The sequence below is a fragment of the Protopterus annectens genome, chromosome 8.part0 (genome assembly GCF_019279795.1).
Source record: "Protopterus annectens isolate FY-2018-M chromosome 8.part0, PAN1.0, whole genome shotgun sequence".
Classification (NCBI taxonomy): domain Eukaryota; kingdom Metazoa; phylum Chordata; order Ceratodontiformes; family Protopteridae; genus Protopterus; species Protopterus annectens.
In genome coordinates, this window is record NC_056741.1 from 974182476 (window position 1) to 974207233 (window position 24758).

Genomic DNA, 24758 nt, shown 5'->3' on the forward strand with positions numbered 1-24758 from the left:
AAGTGTTCATACATGTGTCATAACAAAAGGTGTTAAATGTCTGTCCATCTCTATGCCCCTCGTCACATCTTCTGTCTCCTCACATTATACTGTACCATATTTAGTAGGCTGATGGATGAAATATTCATCTTATATGATTTAGCTACTGCCTTTACTATGAGAAAGCCTAATGTCCACACTTCACAAGACATCCTGCTCTTCACACATAGTTAGGATATGTCCAGAGTCATAATTATTTCAAAATATGTGCCAGCCTTGCCTCATTTAACAAACTGTGCACCAAATTGACTTGTGATTTCCCTTGAAGCATGGCTGATATATAGTAGGTATAAAACATTATTTCAGTAGGCATTACTGACAAACTTTGGGCAATTAACATGTTGTGAATAGTCATTCCTATGTAGTCTTACAGTCATGATCAAAATTACTTATGGTATTCATGTTCTGACACCCTTTGTTAAATGATCTGCATACTGGACTCAAACACTTTTTCAACTCAGCTTTTTCATTTACCTCACTGAGCTTACACTTCGTGCCACAGAGAAAGTTAGGTGATAGGTAGATTTTCTCAACTCAGTACTGTCCAAAGTGCTGATAGCTTCACATCACCACTTAGCCTGCTGTGCTATAGAAGGCTAATCACATTAAAGTCTTCACTTTTTTTCCTTTAGCAGTGAACCCTGTTTGCTCACCACCTAACATTGCACAAATGGGGAAGGCAAGCACAGCGATTCAGTTTTGAATTAAGCTTTAGCCCTCATATGACAAAGGCAGACTCCAACAGTGCAACATGTTAAAATAAAAATGTGTTCTACATTTAATCCAGTCACAACATTTTCTCTCTGATCCTTATTTGCACATAGGTTGGCATGACCAACTGAACAACATTGAACACTGCTACTTCAAAGTCTAAGTTCAACACCTCAGAGTATAATCATGTTTGCTCTAAAACATTGCCAACCTCTGCGCAAATAAGTTTCTCAGCATTGTGCTTTAGGAAGACATTTAGTACAAAGATAAGTATTGTTACTGTATTGTATTACTTCACTAAACGAAAATTGCTTAATGTACTCAAGAGAATTGCAGTGAACTGTGTGGTTGACTGAACACTTAATTCTGGACAGTTATGTCTGCACTACAGCACTTACCTTGCAAATGCTATACAACTACACAGAGCCTTGGCACGCATACTTCATCATTAATTAGTCCTAATGATATACAACCACATAGAGCCTTGGCACATATACTGCATCATTACTTAACCCTAATGATATACAACCACATAGAGCCATGGCACACATGCTTCATCATTACTTAGGCCTAATTATATACAACCACATACAGCCATGGCACACATGCTTCATCATTACTTAACCTTAATGATATACAACTACACAGAGCTTTGGCACACATACTTCATCATTACTTAGCCCTAATGATATACGACCACATACAGCTGTGGCACACATGCTTCATCATTACTTAGCCCTAATGATATACAACCACATAGAGCCTTTGCACATATACTTCATCATTACTTAGCCCTAATGATATACAACCACATAGAGCCTTGGCACACATACTCCATCATTACTTAGCCCTAATGATATACAACAACATAGAGCCTTTGCACAAATACTTCATCATTACTTAGCCCTAATGATATACAACCACATAGAGCCTTTGCACATATACTTCATCATTACTTAGCCCTAATGATATACAACTACACAGAGCCTTGGTACACATACTTCATTATTAATTATCACTAATGATATACAACCAAATAGAGCCTTGGCACACATACTTCGACCTTACTTAGCCCTAATGATATATGACAACATAGAGCCTTTGCACACATGCTTCATCATTACTTAGCCCTAATGATATACGACCACATACAGCTATGGCACACATACTTCATCATTACTTAGCCCTAATGATATACAACCACATAGAGCCTTTGCACACATACTTCATCATTACTTAGCCCTAATGATATACAACCATATAGAGCCTTTGCACATATACTTCATCATTACTTAGCCCTAATGATATACAACTACACAGAGCCTTGGTACACATACTTCATTATTAATTATCACTAATGATATACAACCAAATAGAGCCTTCTTACTTAGCCCTAATGATATATGACAACATAGAGCCTTTGCACACATGCTTCATCATTACTTAGCCCTAATGATATACAACCACATACAGCTATGGCACACATACTTCATCATTACTTAGCCCTAATGATATACAACCACATAGAGGCTTGGCACACATACTTCATCATTACTTAGCCCTAATGATATACGACCACATACAGCTATGGCACACATACTTCATCATTAATACTTAGCCCTAATGATATACAACCACATAGAGGCTTGGCACACATACCTCATCATTACTTAGGCCTAATTATATACAACCACATACAACCTTGGCGCACATGCTTCATCATTACTTAACCTTAATGATATACAACTACACAGAGCTTTGGCACACATACTTCATCATTACTTAGCCCTAATGATATACAACCACATAGAGCCTTTGCACATATACTTCATCATTACTTAGCCCTAATGATATACAACCACACAGAGTCTTTGCACACATAGTTTGTCATTACTATGCCGTTCTGCATTGGAACATTAAAAATTGCTTTGTATTGACAGTGCTCATTGACCATGCATGTGCAGATACCATTGCTAACATCAGTAGTGTTAATTGAGGTTCATATAACATCGTCCTAACCTGATGATCCATGACGGTTTCATTGTCCATCCTATATTTCACAAGTGTATGTGTCTCGTCTATACAACCTCATGTAACAAAAGAACAAGGTACTTTCAGTTAAGCAATATATATCAATGACAGAATAGCTGACCTAAGTTAGCAATATGTATTTATTATTGATCAGAAGATTGCACATATTGCTTCATATCAACAAATATGTCTTTGCACCAAAACTTCAACATCACAATATCTTCCCTGACACAGAATGAGAGACTAATCCTAGTACACTGCACTGTCACACTGTAGAAGCCAGACTTCTTCTGTGGTATTTAGATTAAGTATTGCATCATCTAGATTATGTAATTAGATAAGTAAGGGGGTCTAATCTCGCAAAGGGCATCTTCTGTGCATGTGCATGTGTGTGTGCGTGTGCATGTGTATGTGTGTGTGTGTGTGTGTGTGTGTGTGTGTGTGTGTGTGTGTGTGTTTGTGTGTATCTGTGTTTGTGTGTGTGTCTGTGTGTGTGAGTGTCTGTGTGTGTGAGTGTGTGTGTGTGTGTGTGTGTGTGTGTGTGGGTTTGTATAGAGCTGTGTAAATATGCTCTTACATACTGCTGGCCTCAATGAAATAGTAGTCAGGAGAAACTTTTACACTGCTGGGTGAGCCCACATCCATGTACACTGCAGGGTGAGTCCACATCAATGTCAGACTCTTCTCCTGACATCATCTTCTCTGCAGCACAATGCTGATAGCATCCTTCTATAAAGGGCAGTCTCACACTGTATAAGCCATACTTCTGAGGTGGTGGTGCATTAAGTACTGCATCCTCTAGATTGTGCAACTAGATAGGTAGATGGTTCTAATCTCACTGCAGTCAACTTGTGAGTGTATGTGGGTTGTGTATAGAGTTGTGTGAACATGACCTTATGTACTGCTGACCTCAGTAAAATAACATTCTGGAGATGATTTTACACAGCAGGGTGAGTCTACATCAAAGTCAGACCCTTATCCCAACATCATGTTTTCTGCAACACATTGCTGATGCCTTCCCCTATAAAGTGTACTCTCATACTGTAGAAGTCAGACTTTTGCAGTGGGACTTGTATTAAGTACTACGCCCTCTAGATTGTGTAAATAGATAGAAATGAGGTTCCAATAGCACAACAGTCAATGTGTGTGTGTGTGTGTGTGTGTGTGTGTGTGTGTGTGTGTGTGTGTGTGTGTGTGTGTGAGAATGTAAATGGATTTATGAATGTGTTATACTTCTAATTATTGACAACATTTGGAATCCTACACGGCTGTAGAAGCAATTTTTGCACACATGTCCTTTTCATAACACAGCTAATGCCATACATTCAAAGATGCAGTGTGGCTCACATGCACTCAGACTTCTTCTGTGGCATGTGCCTATAAAAACCTTGTGTGTAGACTGTCATTATATAGGAAGGGAGTTCAAATACAGGACTGGCTGTCTTCTGAGTGAGTGAAGTGAATATGATTCTTCCTCTTACTGTGCAAAACAGGTTGCAAATGCATGTATGATGCATATCTATACAGGGTGCTTGTGCTGTGCAAACACTTTCTAGCTGAAGCATCAAGGTGCACAATGCTGATGTCATGTGCAGTGTCACAACTGTAAAATTAATCTTAAGTGGCATTTGTGTTTTAGCAAACCTTCATTAGATTGTGATGTTAGGAATATAGTTCAAATCTCAATGTTGATGTTACAGTCAGTGTACTTGTTGTTAAAACTGTTGTCACCCACATGTGCTAGGTTCATATGTATATGTTGTTAACTCTTACAAGAGTTTATTCTCAATTTCCATTTGAAAGGTTGTATTAAATACTGATACTGCCATTTGAATAGATTGTCCTTCCATTCCAGTTGCAGTGAGATGCCTCCTCAGGATTTGAACATGAGATAATGTAGTGTATGTTGTTGCATGTGTTCCAATACCCACTTGTACATAATTTCTGTTCTACCATTACAGTGACAACAGCCGGGTCCCACAGGTGTATTTGGGTTTATCTAGTTTCAGGCATTTTTGTCTGATATACAGCAAGATTATTTTTAAGCAATTATGGGGCCACATATTCCTTGATTCATACACATTCTGTAATGCTTTCACATACTCACATATATGACAGTTGACAATGCACTTATACCCTGGCACATTCATTGATCCCATTATGATCCTGATTTTCTAAATATTTAGCAAGTGTTCCAAACCAGCATTGAGTGACTATAAGCATCTGTGGCCTTAGCTGTTCTGTATGAATGACACCCCCCCCAGTTCTACTGTGTACATATAGAGTGGCAGAGGCCTCCCACATCTGTTTTATCAAATAAAAATTATGGGCAAATAACGTACAACCGATTTAATGACTTCACATAGTTGAAGATCAACACCTTTGATAGCAGTTCTGCTGCAGAACATGTGATTAATAGTTATATTGTTAGTTGGACGATTTGTACAGCTTGATGTTCAGGTACAGCTTAGGGATTCATTTTATGTGAATGTACTGACATCACACAACAACCATTATATCACATCAGTCTTTTCCCTTGATATGTTTCACGAACACGTATGAACGTAGCTTTGGATTTCATGGCAGTAGACAATTTGTCCTGCCAGTGTCATGGTGCAAGTGCTACTGTGCCACATGCATTGAGTACAGTGATCTACACAAGTGTGCTGCAGTTCTTGGGTGGTACGTCTACATATACACAGAGAAACCTTCCTTGGCCAAAGACTTTTGATATAGGACTGATCACAATTGTGTGCGCATGAGAATACCCAATTGCCATCAGTGTGACATGGTGATATGACATTTGTTATCACGGATATTTTCATAATTCACACATTGATTTCAGTTGTTTGTGACAATATCTTTTGCTGCTTCCTGTGGAAGATGCCTACAATACACAGCTCTCTTGAATACATTCCATCACTGTGGTGTTTGTATCTCTTCTTATCTGTCTGCACCACAACTGTGTCAGGCACGAGTGCTTTATGCAAGGGTATTACATATGTCACACACTGCTCCTATATTTGTAACACTGCACACACCTACGTACAGTATGCATAACCATTAGAATATTAAAGTGCATAATTCCCTTCAAGGGTAATCATCCTGTTACATGTTTTATGCCTATTTCTGTGGCATACGCAGTTAATACATACAACCACAAAAAAAAAAAAAAAAAAACATTTCAAATGAGCACTTAAATAAAATGAAAGAAAAATGAATAAAAGTGCTCCAGGGCTCAACTCCACCATATGCTCCACACCAAAAGTTTATATAAAAACAGCTTTATTCCAAAACCATCAGCTCCAAAGGCTAAGCACTTTCATCCCTCAGTTATCACTCTGGGACTTCATCAGAACCGGAAGATAAAGTCCCAGAGTGAATACTGAGGGATGAAAGCTCTTAACCTTTGGAGCTGATGGTTTTGGAATAAAGCTGTTTTTATATAAACTTTTGGTGCAGAGCATATGGTGGAGTTGAGCCCTGGAGCAGTTAATACACAGCTCAGTGTTAGCATTGATGGGATGATTTAGATTCTTGCAAAAGGAGATTGTGGTTTCTCAGACATTCGCATTTTACAACTTGTTATATTGACCGAATGTACACTATACAAATATTTCATAATGTATGTACTGTCTTTGCCAAGTGCCATTTTAACTCAGTGTGTTAATGACATTCATATATCATGCAGTCCCCTCTGTTACAATGTTAATTTATGTAACTGTCCCGTCCTATAATATTACTTCTGATTTTATTTACTTATGTTTGTTCAGGAAGTGTGACCACCATTGATTGTTATGACTTACATATTGTACAATTTTATTATTACAAAATTGTTTTTGTGGCATAAGCACCTTTAAATCAATTATCTTAGCACAATTTGAACATTTACCCTCCACTCTTACTTATTTCTGTGTTCATAGGTTTCCTTTATGTGCACATTGTACTTAATAGACTTTCCTTGCCTGGGACATCTTGCATTATTTCCCCTACGCGGCTCTTCATGGCATCCGCACAAGCACTCTTAACGGGTTTGCCTATAGACAAGCTTGTTTGTTACCATGTGAGCTCAAGCTGCTCAACACATTTTCATGCCTGCCAGCACTATTGCTGGCCATAAAAATGTGTTTGCATTCATGTAAGCATGGAACAGCATGCATATGCGTTTAGCACTGCTGCTCGTTATGGTAACACATAAATGTCGTTTAGACTTCACTCAAAGACTACACAATTGCTCATACAGCCCAGGAAATTATTATTTAAAAGAAAGCATGTGAGTTAATGAATAAGTGACAAACTGCTGATAACTGGTATGCAAGCGTGTATATTTCACAAAAATTATAGAAATCAAAGAGAAGAGAGGTCATGATGAAAGTATTTTATTTGTTCTACAAAAGCCTTCAGTTTGGTAGAGTGAGAGTCCCAGTGGTGTATGTTACATAAGAGGTATTTTTTTGCATTGCTTCTCAGCTTGGGTCCAGGTGTTGTATAAGAATCCTGAACTTGATGTTATGGTTAACTAGGGCATATTACTTCAGGAATGAGCCTGAAGTATTACACATGTGTCTATGATAAAGAAAGTTAGGGCCGTGAATAAAAGAATTCTGCAGAAGAATATAGCAGACAATGGGAACATTGATTTAACATTGCTAGATCATCTTTCAGCAGCAAATCAAGTTTGGATCAGCCAAATGGAGAAGCACGAGATGGCATAACCAAGAAAAGTGCAACATTTGGGGATTATCATGGCTGGAGGTCTGCTGTAGATGATAGGTGTTGTCACTTGTTCATCTGTAACACATATGACAAGAAGGCTGGGGTTTTCATTTAGATGCTTTAATACATAGAAACACATCAGGATGGATAGCAGCATCATTAAATATGAACGAACTAGTTAACAGACAGAGCTTATATACATACATGCTTACATCTCAAATACTTACTACAAAATGGCAGTCAGACTCACATGTGCTCAGGATTTATACACTTGTACAATCCTTTGAATAGCTTCTTAAAGGTATCTATACATACATTGATCTGCATCATCCCTCTTAAAAAGATTGCCTTTTATACAAAACAATATCAGAGATAGACATGCATTAGTATGTACATTGCAAACAAAACACAATGTTCATGTCCAAGTTGCTTCATATTTGCTACAGGGTTTAGAGATTTGACCATATCTTCTAACATAACAATCTGGACCAAGTTTAGCAACAGGAACAGTCTGAGGTGCACAACTCATATAAGGAACTTCTGAATTCATCATAGAAATGGAATGTCCTCTGGAACTTCCTCTGAAATTAGAACACTGCACAAGTCACTCTGAGATAGTCTTTCTCACAAGCTATGTGCTGTGGTATAGGCTCAGACACCGGTGTCAAATGCTTCTGATTCCACCTAAAACTGTTCCTTCTAATTCTACAATATACGATCTCGGCTCTGGACCAATATTCTTCATGACACCAATCCAATCATAACCTTTGGATGTCTGCATCCTCTTCACTTCTCCCTCTCATAGTGAATTGAGTAGTTTGCTGCTTTTATCTTAGTAGGACTTCTGGTTTAAGTGTTTCTTCAACAGATTGGCTATCACTGTTCTGTTTTTCTTGACAACTGGAACCACCAATCAGCTACTGATTGGTAAGGTGGTTCTGTTTTGTCTCGACAGATGTTTATGAGCAGGTGAACCAAGATATTTATTATGAGGAATATTTCTGAGGTTCAAGAGATTCAGGAAAACATCATTATTATCTTGTTTTGACTTCTCTGGTAACTATTTTGCACTTTGAACTGTGCATTCTGCCAAACCATTTGACTGTGGGTACTCTGGACTACTTGTAACATGAGTAAAGTCCCATTCTTTAGCAAATCTTTTGAACTGTTGGCTTGTAAACTGTGTGCTGTTATCAGAAATAATTTTGTGTGGACTGCCATGGACTGCAAAATGAAGTTTCATCTTAGTAATGACAGTACTGGATGCTAGTTTGGGAAGTAGGTCAATCTCGAACCAATTGGAGTAAAAGTCTGCTAACACCAAATAATGTTGACCATTCCACTCAAAAATGACTGCAGCTACTGTCGACCAAGGTAGTTACGGAATTTGGTTAAGATGAAGTGGTTCCTTCTGTTGATGTGGCTTGGTACTGTTACACACTGAACAAGATAAAAGTGCTGTCTCAATGTCTTGTGACATAGAATGCCCAAATGCTAGGTCTCTCGACCTTCTTTAGGTACAATTGACTCCCAGATGACACGATGCAAGATAGTAATGTACTCTGGTTGCAAGGACTTTGGAACAATAACTTTCAGACCTTTCATAATGGTACCTTTGACAAAATCTTATCTCTGTATGGAAAATAAGGTTTCACTTCTTGAGGTAAACTAAATTGCTTTAATGGCCATCCTTGATTGAAAAAGTGATGTAGCCTTTGTAAAACTTGATATTGGCTGTGTGATCTCTCAGCTCATCAAGATGTGTGGAAGAAAAATTTCTCACTTTAAAATTCTGGTTCTCATTCTCATGCTGTTCTGTGGTATTTCTGGGTGATCTGGATAATGTGCCAGCAAGATAAAGAAGTTTGCCTTTCTTGTAGACAAGATTGAAATTATACTTTTGCAATGTCAGCATCATACATTGCAGTCTTGTTGGAGCTGAATACATTGGCTTTCTCAATACAGGGACTAATGGTTGGTGGTCTGTTTTGATCTGGATAGGTCTACCATAAACATAAGCATGGAACTTCGAACATGCAAACACAATTGTCAAAAGCTCTTTCTCAATCTGGGCATACTGCATCTCAGTTTGGATAAGAGTTCTTGATGTGTAGGCAACAGGCTGATCCTCTTGTAGAATGACTACTCTTAAAGCAAATTTAGAAGCATCACAGAAAAGTGTTACTGGCTTGTGAACATCATAGTATCTGAGTGTTGGTGGACTAGCAGTTCTCATTTTAGGACTTCAAATGCTCTTTGGTGTTGCTCTACCCAAGACCAGGATACATCTTTATGTGTCAGCTCTCTGGGTGGTTCTGATAGTTGAAAGTCTGGAATGAACTTGCCTAAGTAGTTCACCATGCCAAGGAAATGTTGCAGGGCTTGAACATTGTCTGATGCTGTCATCTCGAGAATGGCTGTTTGGAAGGGTCTGGTTGTAGGCCTGTACTCATAAATAAATGGCCAACTTAAGTAACTTCTTGTAGCCTGAACTTTCATTTTTGTGCATTGAGCTTAAAATTCACTTGACGTGCCCTTTCTAGAATGTTTCTGGAGTTTCTGTTATGTTCAGCTTCCTCAGGACCTCCTACTAGTATGTTGTCTACTATAATAGCACAAGGTTACCAAGAAAAAAGAAATGTTCCATTGCATGTTGAAAGACTTCACTTGCGGAATGTATCGCAAAAGCATTCTCAAAAAGCTATACCTACCAAACAGAGTACTAAATGTAGTGAGCAGTGATGATTTCTTGTCAAGCTGATTTTGCCAGAATGAACTCTTTGCATGTAAAACAAAAAAAAATAGTGGCATTTGGTATCAAGGCTGCAACTTCTTTGACTGTGTGCATTGGATGATGAGGTCTTTTTAATGATTTGTTCAAATTTTGGGAGGTTAATACATATTCTGATGTCATCTGAGCTTTTCTTATGAGCTACCACCATGGAAGATATCCACTCAGTTGGAGTTTCTAGTGGACAAATCACACCTTGTCCCATCATTTTGTCTAACTCGTCTTTGACTCTGTGCTGCATGGCTATTGGAACTGTACATGCTGACCTGATAACTGGACTGACCTCTGGGTCTAACTTTATGAACTGGAAGCTTGCCTACTTTGTCTTGGAACAGATCAGCATAGGCAGAAAAAATGTACTGGGTGAAATTAGAGTAGTGGTCTTTTATGCTAACATGAATGACTTCCTTATTAAATGAAAGCAGTCCCATTTTCCAACTGTCTATGAGCCCTAATAATAACTGGATGTGCCACTTGGCCACATAAAATAACAAGTCATAGCTTCTTTCAGCAGAGTAACATGAAAGCACTACTGAGTGTTCATTTTGAACTTCTTCATCTCCATAAGCAACAAGTTTTGCACACCTTGCCAAATCAAGCCTTTCACCTTACATACTCTGACAAATGTTTTTACTGACATAATAACATTGCACTTGGAACCTGTATAAATTTTGAGCTCTATGAGTTTGCCATTTATCTGAACAGTACAAAATACTTCATTCTTTGCCGTTAAATCTACTGCATTGACCATTTTATGAAGCACTGACACACCATCAACATAAAGAATAAGCTTGCCACTGTCTAACTGATCAACTCATTTCTTAAAATGTTCCCTCTTAATAAAGAATGTGGGCCTTCTGATTTGCAAAAGCTTTTGAAATTATTCCATTTATTGCATTTTTGGTATTGTTGACAAAAAGCTAAACATTTTTCCCTTTTAGATTCATGATTACCACCACAATTACAACAGCTGGCAATAAAACTAGGTTGGGGCCCATGCTTTGAGTGACTGTGCAACTTCTGGAATTTGCTGGAAAGTTCTGGGGTTTACCAGGGAGTGCTGCAGGGGTTACAGATGGCATGTGCTTAGGCCTGTTTCTTTTAATAACATGCTGCATACTATCAACATGAACTTTATCACTGTGCCTTCTAGAGGTGCTGTCATTTGTAAGCATATTTGTGTGCTTTTCTATGAGCTCATATATCTGACAAATCTCAATGGCCTTATTCAAAGTTAAATCATTGTCACAAAGCAAAATCTTTCTCATTGCATCATCGTTTATACCACACACAAGTCTGTCCTTTATCAATTAATCCCTTAAATCACCTGAGCTGCATGTTTTAGCTTTATTTCTCAGGTCAATTATATATGGTGCAAACTTTTCACCAGGATTTTGATTCCTTGTGTAAAATAAGTGCCTTTCCATTGTAACATTTGTCTGGGGGTTACACATTGCTCTAAATTTACATTTTTTTGAGCACTCTGATCCTCCCTTGACTCAGTCTCTACAACAATATGACGGTTTCCCCCTCTCCAGTATAGATAGAGGAACATACACAAATGAATGTTCCCTTTCTGTAGCTTCTGACTCAGCTAAAATAAGTAAAATGAATGTCTTTGTACAGTCATCTTTATCAAAAAATGCAGCCTGAATAAAAAGTACTCTTACTCAAACACTCTCCAGTTCTCAACAATGTTGTTGCCTTTCGGCTTTTCCTGGTTAGGGGTCGCCACAGCGGATCTCCGGTCCACTAATGATTGGCAGTAGATTTTCATGAATGCCTAGGTGCCAGCTCGACGTTCAACCTTCAATGAAGGCAAGCCCATTTATGCATGTCTTTCGAACGCCCACCCAACCGCGGGGAGGATATGCATACTCCACATAGAAGTCACTCCCCGCACTCCAGCCGAGAATCAAACAGGAGAACCTCTCAACAATATTACTGTCAAACACAAGTGCACTGGGTTTTCAAAATCTGTCTGCCATGCCCACAAAGTATACACAAACTCAATGAAAATATGACCCTTGTAATTATGTATGAAGAAACAGTTTTGTGAGCTTCTAACAACATTTGAATGCACAATAAACTCTTCGAAATACTATACTTAGCACAAGTACGCTCTGTAATAGCTGTACTCTAGGAAATATGCCCTGTAATGGCTGTGCTTTGCAAAATATGCCTTGTAATGGCTGTACACTGTGAAATAGCTTTACTGTAACACTACACAAACATGCAGACACTTTATAGACTTCTGATAACTCAAATACCTTTGCTTAATATGAAAAATAAATATGCTTTGCAAAAATGTGGTCATTTCCCTTTATTTTATTCATTTTATGCAATTTGGACTTTATATCAAACCTTTTCCACAGTAATTTGAATATTTCTGTCAATATTGTACATATTTGATTATGGGAAAATCATTTAGAACACTCTGCATGCCTTGTTTCATATTATGCAAAAAAATAGTGCTGAGCAAGTCTTAATACCTGAAATTCCTTTCTGACCTGTTTTGCGAAGTTTTGCACATTTAGGAATGCTTCACTCCTGTATATTCCACCAGCTCTAAGCAAGTGCTTCCAGTGATTTTATCAAAGTCGTTTTCAACTTCATGCCCCTTTGATATGCTGGTTCTGGTTCCTTGTCCTTTAGACATGCCTTTTCTTATACCATGTCATTTTAGATATCCAACTTCTGACACCATGTTACTTGTTTGTCTCTAAGACATATGACAAGAAGGCTGGGGTTTTCGTGTAGATGCTTTAATACATACAAAGACATCAGGATGGATAGCAGCATCATTATGAGCAAACTAATTGACAGACGGATCTTACATGCATACATACTTACATCTAAACTGCTTACTACAAAATGGCAGTCAGACTTGTATGTGCTCAGTATTTATACACTTGTGCAAGCCCTTGAATAGCTTCTTAAGTATATACACATACGTTGATCTATAGGTGTGTTTATATCTAGCACAAATTCATCATGCATGAGGTTAAAAACCTACTAGTTAATGGAGATAGGGCGTTATTGATTCAAAACACTTTTGGAGTTAAGTTATCAATATGGGCTTCCTAACAACAAATAGTGGATATACTAAGTGAATGCATCTAAGTATACAATGCTTTCTCATGAGTAACATGCCTTGTGGCCTGGGAGAAGCATTATGACTGCTTTGTACACCTTGACAAACTTGGAGACAGGCAACCTAACCAGAACAGTATTCGCCCAAATCCTTTGAACATGTAGCTCACTGACTGTTACTTAACCATCTTATAACAGCAGGTATTAGTAACTGTACCCTTCCTTTATTCAAGGAGGTACTATACAGTACAAATGTTACAGTGAAAATAGAAGTAGCAATATCTTTTACAGCTCCCCCATAATTAAATTGTTCTTCAACTGTCCATCTTACCTCCCATCATTTTCACAGTCATTATTAAAACATTGCCAGATTACCTTCCTCATGCATGATTAATCATGTATACTGATGATGTGATGATTTTCAGATCCATCCTTTCAACATCTGTTATCAAGAAATAATTAGATCAAGACTTCATTCACATCTCTGTCTAGGTGCAAATCAATAAATTAAACAAGCATAGAAGCAAAACTCACGCAGTTTGCTACAAAATCAAACTTTTCTCTAATCCCTTCTGAATGGAACATAGGCTGTCATATCCAGGAAACATTACAGAAAGCAATTCCAGTAATTTCCATGTAGTTTTTACTCAGTCTGTTTTCAAACCACTACACCCACTCCATACCAATCTTTTTGATAACTGTAAATAAACCATCTGTTATAAATAATGTTTAATTCCTTGCTCATATTGCAACACTCAGACTATATTTTCTTCCACAGCTAAGACTGTGTGAGTATATGCAATCATCACATGGATTGTACTATCCACGTTCCCTTGCATGTTTGTCATAAACTTTTATGCTGACTCTTCGTTGTTGTTTTCTCCTGGTCTGAGTGTCAGAAATGGTCCAATGAAGTTGGTATTCCACCCCATTTAACAAATTAAAATAAAATAAATGTAAATGCAAAAATATGTGATATCACAAGACAAGTTGTTTCGCATGACAAAGTGTTCTGCAGGAAAGGGCTGCATACTCACTAAGGCTTTTAAAAATGAATGCCTCATGGTCTAAATGATGCAGTGTGGTGAAGTATGGGGAGAGCATGGTCTGTACAAATTTGAGCGATAAGGGCTGACCAGGTAGTAAATACTTTACTGCAGTCAAAATCATTTCAGAAAGAAGGCATTAGGGTAAATGCAGAGGTTTGGGCAAAAGTCAGAATTGTTTAAGTAGATGGTACTATCTGCTTGTTCAACAGTTTCAGATACTAGAGAGATGGTTCCTATCCACACTAATATTATATAAAAAGAGGAAAATAGGTCCCTGGTAGAATGAGACTTTTTTAGGCATATGACTACGCTAGAGACCCCTTGAGTAAAGCTCTAGACATTTGAAAATGCCTGTTTAGCAAGGTGGTATGGATTCTTGAGGATGCTACCAGTGGGGCCTAAATATGGCAACATGTGAAATCTTGTGATGCCTTTTATGCTAGAAAGAAAACCCACAAATTGTCACAAAGAGTTTGAGTATACTTGTGTGATTAACAATAAATTCAAAACTATGTGGTTTGTATAGATGTATGACACAATAGAGCAAGTGTACAATTTTCTTTCTTTTTTTTTTTTTTTTTTGCTCTTGATTTTGCGTTTAGAATATGTCATGGAAAGAGTCAGACAATCTTTTAGAAGTAAAAGAGGTAAGCTGGCATGTAGGACTGCATGACTGATCAGGTGTAAACCAAAGAGAGCATTATACTCAAAGACTAGCCTATTGAGGACTGAGTACCATTTGACAATGACATCCTTGGGCCAGGATACCACACCCTTGCTTATAAGATGTGCAATATAGGATGATTTCTTAACAAGTCATTGTCAACATATGTTCCCAAGTCTCTAACCACTGTGACTACTATTAGGGGTGTATTTATATATGGTCTCAGCCATTTTAATTTTTGTGTAGCATTACTGGTCAGGTCATGGACTATATCATGTTACACTGACAATTGTGTAAATCATAATCACAGAATCATAGAATATATAATGCAGTTAGGCCCAGTAGTTATTTATGCCTTGCTAGTAACCAGCCTAAGACTTTAGCCTCCCTTTTCTAGGAGGAACAAGACAGTTATTCCAATGGTGTATTTGTGGAAACCCATCCAGTTGTAGAACTCATTTTTAAAGAAAGAAAGTGTGCTATATTGGATAATTTGAAATAATCAGGGTGGGTAAAACATTATATTAATAATATTGTATATAATTTTGAATATGGAAATCAACTGAGAGTAATTTAAATAAAATATTTTATAAAAAGGTAACCCCTCCCCTGAGCTTTGTATGCCTAGTGTCTACTTGCCACTTATATGTCTCCATGACAGAATTGTACCACCTCAGACACAGGGAATATCCTGTTATCTGTATTTCATTTTAAAAATTCCGCATGTGATTATTAACGTAATGGTAGTCTGTGCTTTAACCAAGTCTGGGATAAACAACACTGACTACGTACTCTATGACTTTCATTTCCGGTGCTTCCTTGCAATGAATGAGTACTCATCAAGGACATAAGACACATTGTGCTGTAATCTGCTCAGTGACTGGGGAAGCAGATGTTTTACAGCCAAGTATCACACTTGTTTATTAACTGCAGTTTCTTCCAGCACTGACATTTGAGTAGTGTGATTCTTTGACTTGTAAAATAATGACACAGATTTACAAACCTGAGCAGGAGTTTATTTTTAATTAAGATAAAATGTGCCATTATCAAACCAAAGGAAATTTCTGTTCCACTAACATTTAAGGGAAGACATCTCCACCAACTAAGTCTTTAGTGCCATAAATGGGCTAAGATGGGAATTTAACTTAAGTGATGGGATAATGAGAAATATTTTGCTCCAGTGCATATAATACAGGAGTCAGCATTTACTAACTGCAGTCATCTTGAAGACTGACAACCTGCTGACAGAGTCATGGATTTGCATCTAGAGGAAATAACTGTATTAAATTAGCACAGTTATTTGAGCTGTCAGTAAGGGCTTGAAATATGAAGTTCCACCACAGTTGGTTTTCAAATGAGATCGTTTATCAGAACATCTGTGTTCACAACACTGTAAGGCTTGCTTTTGTACCTATTTACTTACAAAGCAGCCTCCTACAATTTTGTTTTACACTTAGTAACTGAGTAAGGTTACTTAGGGACAAGTGCCATTTTCCAAAATGACTTCACTAAAAACCTTAAGTGGTTTGACTAAAGTCACGGATTTGCCGAAAAGTTCATGAGAATCAACCAGAGGTCAACATATATATGACTCATTCACACCTCATTAGTGTCTTTGTTAGATTGTAGAGACAACATTTGTCTGTCTTGCTTTATAGAATCAGAGTTAATTTAACGTCATACTCTATATTCCTATTTACTGTTTAACCTTTGCCGCAGTAATTACTGACAATGTGTAGATTTGCAGCCAGAAGCCCAGCTAGCATGTTTATTGATTAACCTGCACTAGAAGTTTACTGCAAAAGAGAAACAGTCAGGTGTCTTTATTGGTATGATTTTTGATTTAGGGCTTTTCTGTAGCATTCTGAAGCAGTAGTTCTTTAGGTCATAACTCACATTAAGTGCTGATGCTTAGCTGTGTTTTACCATTAAGTGTTCCAATAATGTTCTTTTGGCAGATGCTACAGATGGAATGAGGCAGTGCTTGCTTACCTCTGCATGTTCTGTGTAATTTATTAGAGGTCCATTGAAAGGGAAGCACAAAGCTCATGACACGTACAGCAGTAAGAATCATTGAAAGCTATTATGAAGTTAATGGTTCCCCACAGCTCAGATTATCAGAACACTGGAAAATGCTCTAAATACTGTGTCAGTGCAGTGGTTTAACAAAAAGTACTCTTCCTCTGATGTCAAAAGACTGATGTTGCATATAAATCTAAATACTGACAGCAGAAGGGACTCGACTTTCATTTAATCTACATGAAGCAGGAGCAGTGATTTTGTTGTCTGATGGTCTTTCTGTGCTTACTGCACAGATACCTGTATCTATGTAAAACTGTATAGTACCAGGGTGGCCTAATGGTTAAGCTGTTTGCCTTACAAGCACAAGGTGCAGGGTTTGAATCTCACAAGGGATAATTGACTAGGCTTAAAATGGCACACAAGGGCAGTTAGCTTAGTATGAACCTATATGTCATTAAGACCTCAAACTTATTTTCGGTATGGTATCTTGTATTGTTTGATGGATGGTTAATGTTATAATGTCTTTGTACATGATTCTTGACAAAGAAATTAAGGTATATTTTATAATAATGTGATTCCCATCACAAAACAAAACAATATAGCCAGTACCATAAATGAATTACAATGTAATGGAGTAATGTGGTTATGCTATGCTGTTCTTGAGATGGAATATTTGTTTTCCTCAATGTTCAGTGTTATTTAGATAATATTTGTTACCCATTCCCTAGTAGGACTCATCCTGATCTCAATATGAAATGGTATTCAAATGTACCTATGATGCTCAGATAGTGCTGACTTTAGTCATCACCTAAGACAGGCCATAGTAGCCTCTTTTCATTTATATAGCTTTAACTGCCGTCTTGGCATGACTGTTGACATTAGAGACAGATGAAAATGGATATATGAACTAATGTTTTTTTCAGCAACTTCTGTGTGCATATGACTGTGGCCTTCCACATAGTTGTCATATTTAAAATAAATATATATAAAAAAAAATACTTGGGTCGTCCAGTGTTCAAGAAAGAGAAATTAATGTTTAGGTAAATTCCACTGAAAATAAAAACAAATGATCATATCATTGATTGGATATGCTGACATTACTCTGTGTAAAAAATCCACAAAATAAAACAGCAGCACATTGTACACATATCATCACAAATAAATCCTGTGACTGTAACTCAACAAAGAAAATGCTAAATACAAATACTGCAAACATGGAAATGCTGTTGATTAATAAAATGGGTCTTCTACAATTGATTGTGTGTTAATATCGCACGGTACATTTGCTCATTTCCAGTTGTTCGAAAAGCAAGTGCTCTAAGTCCCATTAACCTGATCTCCCATTCCTGTATAAATCTCCCAATACCTGTTCCAGAAGCTGTTTAGTCCTACATGAAAGTAAACTGTAAACCTATAAGTCCCACTCAGTTCACGTCCCAACTCCTTGGTCCCATACTGTAAACCTCCACTCCCCCTGCCCCTTAATAAACGTAAAGTCCTCAATTGCTCCCTAAACCTAAAACTCCAACTCCACTCCTTAAACCTAAATTCTGTGATCAGTCCCTAACCCTAAAACTCCCTTCCAATTTCCTAAACCTGAAATTCCAGCGCCCTTCCTAAAGTTAAATTCCCAGATTGCTCTCTAAACCTAAATCTTACCTCCTGGTCCCTAACCCTAAACTCTCCCTCCTGTTCCCTAATCCTTAACCCTTCTAACTAATCCTAAAAAAAGATTTATCCCAATCCCTCCCCACAGCTGCTTGCCTGCACTCACTTTTGGGCTCAAGAACAAACAGCACGTTATGTCTATGGCTACTAGTCTGATGTCATATTCCAGTTTGAAGATGAACAGCAGCCTAATGGAGCTATAATGCACTCAAGTCCTCAGCGTCGAGATTGTTTTTTGAGAGCTTGGACTCGAGTGCAAGAAATGAACTCTAATAAAATATGAAGTATTTCATTTACATGTCTCTTCTGGTTCTACACAATATCTAGCTCCAGGGAAGTCTACCTAGAGCTATTAGAAAATATGCATTGTTGTTTTTATGGTTTGAAATATCAACTCTACTATTGAAAAGAAAAATAACTGTGTTATTAACTTAGTGAATGAAGCTTCTATTCCTTCAAGATGCATTTTTCTGTCACTATATTGCTAAATGTATTACATGTTAAACATTGTGCGTGCTGCATACAAATAGATCACTGCGCTGCAGGAAATAAACAGCACCTTTTTCATCAATAATCACTTTTGGTTGAATCAGGTAGGCAACTTCTACTTTTTCATTGCATGTTCTGTACTATTTATATTCCTAGGTATTCAAGCCACAAAAAGTGATTACAACTGTAAGAAATTGGAAAAGGATAATACAGCAAACCTCAGACATAAAAAAGATAGTGGGTGGGGCAGGATGCATCAACAAACACAAAACGTACATCTCTCGTTCTTTTTTTCATAGTATACAATAATGCATATTTAGACAAAGCATTAAAATTCTTGTGTAGGATCTGTTTTACATCAAAGAAATGTAAAACTTGATATATATTTTAACAAAAAATATTTGCACATAACTTTATAGATAGCCCATTTTCTATGTGATACAATGGCTGTCAGAGTAGGTTTTTAGGGAGTAAACAAATTCCAAAAGCAATGATGACATAATTTTTCAGAATACAACTTGGTGATCTCTTACTGCTCACCCTATCAAGTATGAGTACTGATTTCTTCATGAAATTCAAGTGAAGCCAGTTTCAATAAACTCAGGACTATAAGCTTGGGACGTCTGAATATACTTGGAGTGAGCCAACATACGGGACGTGTCTAGAGCAGTAGGGAGTGGCGCATGTGTAATGGTGTGGTTTATTTCCGACCAGAGAATGGATAACTGCTGTGTTAGTGATGTTTTGCTGTGTTTGTTCTGGTAACTATGAACCATGGGTATACATGCAAATGAAGCAGCACAGCACTAGTGTAGTGGTTATAGCATCCGCCTATCGAGCAGACGTTGCAGGTTTGACTGCAGCACACACCATTTATGATGCGTAATCCATATACGAGCATATCCTGCTAATTTTATGCTGTATAACGATACAATACTATTGAAATGTGAAATGGGGTGATGTATCACAGTAAGAATGTAGAAGGTGTTTGCATGAAGGGAAATGGTGGTTAAATGGAAAACTGCTGCTGAAAAGTGTTGAACTCAACCTTTGTCCAATGGCCCTTGTTCTGCCCAGCAACACAATAAACAGCCTCGGCCAGGCTCGACGCCAGGACCCTACACATCACAATCTATGTGATTTACCACTAAGCCATGGCAGTTATACCTAACTCTGATGATATCACAAACATTAGCAGACAGCACAGTCATTCAACAGTATGATCAAAGTAATTAATCATGTAGATGTATATACATGCGTACGTATGTACGCACACACACACACACACACATATATATATATATCTACAGAACGAACATGGGCACAAGAAAGCATTCATAATGAATGCAAAGGAAAACAGCAGCGGAACACTTGTATTATCTAGTGCTTGACATATCAAGCTGGCCAGAGGTGAGCAAACCCTCTGCGTCTCTAACCACAGGTAGGATGCTAACAGTAGAACTAACTTTGTCCACATACTAAGTCTGATGTTCAAATGGGTACAGGGCAGTCCTGTCCCCAGTTGGACAAGCCTAAAACCAGATGACTATATGAACACCCTGACCATTATATGAACGTATGTGCCAGGACTATAGGCTTGTGAAGTCTGAATATACTTGGAGTGAGTCAACATGTGGGACAGGTCCAAAGCAGTAGGGAATGGCGCATGTGTAGTGGTGCGGTTTCCCTAACTGGAGAATGGATGACTACTGTGTTAGTGAAGTGTTGAGGCATGCGTTCAGATAACTATGAACCATGGGTATACATATAAATGAAGCAGCATACCAATAGTGTAGTGGTTAGAGCATCCACCTAACAAACAAGCATTCACGGTTCAAGTTCGACTATAGCACATATCATTTTCCATGTGGAATGAATGTCGTTCTGCTGTAAAACCGACATAATAACATGTAAAAGTGAACTTGAGTATCGCATGGGATTTTTAACCAGATCCTTTCAAAGTGATACTGTCATAATGAATAAGGCACAAGTAAGCACAAATAAGCGGCAGTAAACATATATAACAAACAGTAAGCATATGCGAGTGCGCTTGCGCGGGTGTAAGCAGCGCCCAGCATAGGAAATGTATATGAGTATGTACAGATGTAATTAATATATATATATATATATATATATATATATATATATATATATATATATATATATATATATATATATATATATATATATATATATATATATGTATATCTATATATACACACACAGATATATATATATATATATATATATATATATATATATATATATATATATATATATATATATATATATATATATATAAAACGAATGAACGTCGTAACAATAAAGCATAGACAAGGGATGAGAAGGGAATAAACAGCAACTATAGTAACATAGAGTGCTGTCAGCATATGCCATATCAAGCTGGCCAGGAGTGAGCAAAGCACTGCTACTCACACCACAGGCAGGATATTACCAGTGGGAGTAACATAGTTGAATTGCTAAGTCTACTTTACACACAGACAGAGGGTAGTCCCTGCTGGGACTACCCAAAAATTATATCGAGCGTTTAGGCTTCCGACCATTACACAAGCAAGGGCAGGTATGTTCAAAGACTAAATGGTGGGAGAGCCTGAGAATGGGACAACATATGTGTAGGGCCCACAATGCTCTGGAGAGGGCAATGTTTGGAGGTGTGTCATGGCTGTGATAACAAGTGGATAATAGAAGTTACACGTGTAATTTGAACATGGGTGGGGTGGAGGAACTATGGGTATGAAATTATGGATCCAGGCGTGCCAGGGTTGGATGGCCCGCTTCTAAATGGACTGCCCCGTGGAGGTCAGCGAGTTTGTAGTAGGTATATATGCATACACACATGCAGACATCAATATGAAGTACATTCTCTGTAACACATGCATTCCATTTGTAGACATAAATAATAGGAATGTGCAAATACAAACATCGACAGTAGATGGAATAATAGGCTGTGCAGAAGAGGGATGGGACGAAACTGCTAGAACACAGAGATGTGCACAGTGTCAAAGGTCAGTGTTGTGCTGATGATAATCAAATGTGAGGGCTTCCCCACACATGGAATCATTCCTGTGAAATGCCCGCTACGGCAACACCAAGTACTAAACCGGTCTAATTGTAAAAGAAATACGCTGAACACATACATAATTAGGCTCCCTTGTGTAACGTGTGTGATACCACATAGTCACACATATTAATGAATTGTAGTGTCATGTTAACGGGAGTAAGGATGTAATAAAGTATAGATAGAGTGACCAATGTTTGTGGACTAAACGTATGGGTGTTCTGAGGATACATGGAGTGAGTAAATTGACGGGATGGCTCTATAGGTGTAGGGAGTGGCCAGTGTGTAGTGGTGTCGATACACCACAAATCCAACAGGAGAATGGATGACAGCAGTGTTAAGGAGGCATTGGGGTGTGTTTGGGGAACCAGGAACCATGGGTATATGGGTATATGTGCATATGGAGCAGCACAGCAATAGTGCATTCGTTAGACCAACCCCCTAACAAACAGACATTCTCATACCGAATCACACTGTATCATATTCCAATTACCATCGGCAATCCGTACATGAACATATTGCGACATCTGTCCGCTGTATAACCTGCTAAATATCGATTACAAGATAACCGGAGTGAAGTGTCAGTGTCATAATGAATAAGGCACTAGTATGCAGGTGAAGCATAAATAAACACCATTACACATGTGTAAGTGCTTATGCGCAGGGTATGTATTGGTTTACAGACACACACACACACACACACACACATACATATATATATATATATATATATATATATATATATATATATATATGTATATATATATATATATACATATATATATATATATATATATATATATATATATATATAGATAGATATATATAGTTGCAGACATACATATACATACATCATTATATATATATATATATATCTATATATATATATATATATATATATATATATATAGTTGACATATATATATATATATATATATATATATATATATATATATATATATATATATATATATATATATATATATATATATATATATATATATATATATATATATATATATATATATATATATATATAGATATATATATATATATATATATATACATACATAAATACATATATATTTGTGTGTGTGTGCGTAGATATACAGAGCTATAAAGCTATGATAGGAAACAGCACACAGGAATGACATATGTTCACAGGCTATGCAAATGGAGGTGAGGAGCCCAGGCAAGAAACATAAAACATGCAGCATGCCCTTCCACCCTCCCCCCCCACAGCCGGACATGGGAAACATACATGCAATCAATGTAAAGTGTCCACTGCTCTCCAGACCACAGGCAGGATACAACCGGGGAGGGGTACACAGTGCACCCGTGGATTCTAATCATGGAACACAGACTGGAGTGTCCCTTGCGGGACACCCCAAAAATTGCCCAAACCAAAAGAAGGTGATAGACCGGCCATTTTGTCTGCGGTGTATACACACTCGTTATTCAAGGGTGGGTAACCCTGATGACCCATGGGCCAAAACAATTGCATGAAATGGGTCCCATGAAGTAGAGAGTGGGCAGCGTGTAGTGTTGTGTCCAGAATAGACCAGGTCCCAGAGTAAGGATGGGTGCTGTTGAGGAGGTGAGGGTGCGGGAACTATGGGTAGCTACTTATGGGTCTAGGTGTGCAGGTGTTGGCTGATGTGGGCTAATATGGACAGCCCTAGAGATGCAAGTGAATGTATTCATTGGGCAGAGGCATTGCCCGAGCAGCCACACCCACTGCGAGACCCACTAAAGCAAAGGGTAATATATGGCAAGGAGCGGAATAACCAGATGTGGAAGTATATATGTAGAGGTATGTGTGAGTATATCTACCCATAGCGACAGAGATATGCCTCTCCCTCACCGTAGTACGAATGTATACATACAGAGAAAGAATACAGATACATACCCACATATAAATATATACATATGCAGACAACCATAGACCCATATATCGTTAAATTTTATATATATATATATATATATATATATATATATATATATATATATAGAGACAGCAAGATATAAATATACATGTATGCATACATATGCAGATATATCTGTATATATTAATGTAAATATATATATATATATATATATATATATATATATATATATATATATATATATATATATATATGTTATAATAAATATACACATGTATATAGCTAGCATATGATACAGCAGTTACGAGTAACATATGTTCACAGGCCATGCATATGGTGGTAGGAGGTCAAATAAACAAACATGTAACACATAGCATCACCTCCCACCCCACTCAGCTGGCCGGTGAGACATACAGACACACAATAAAGGTAAACACACCACTGCTTTCCAGACCACCAGCAGGATACTACCAGTGGGAGAGACCTGCAAGGTCTAAACTTGAAACATAGACATCGATGT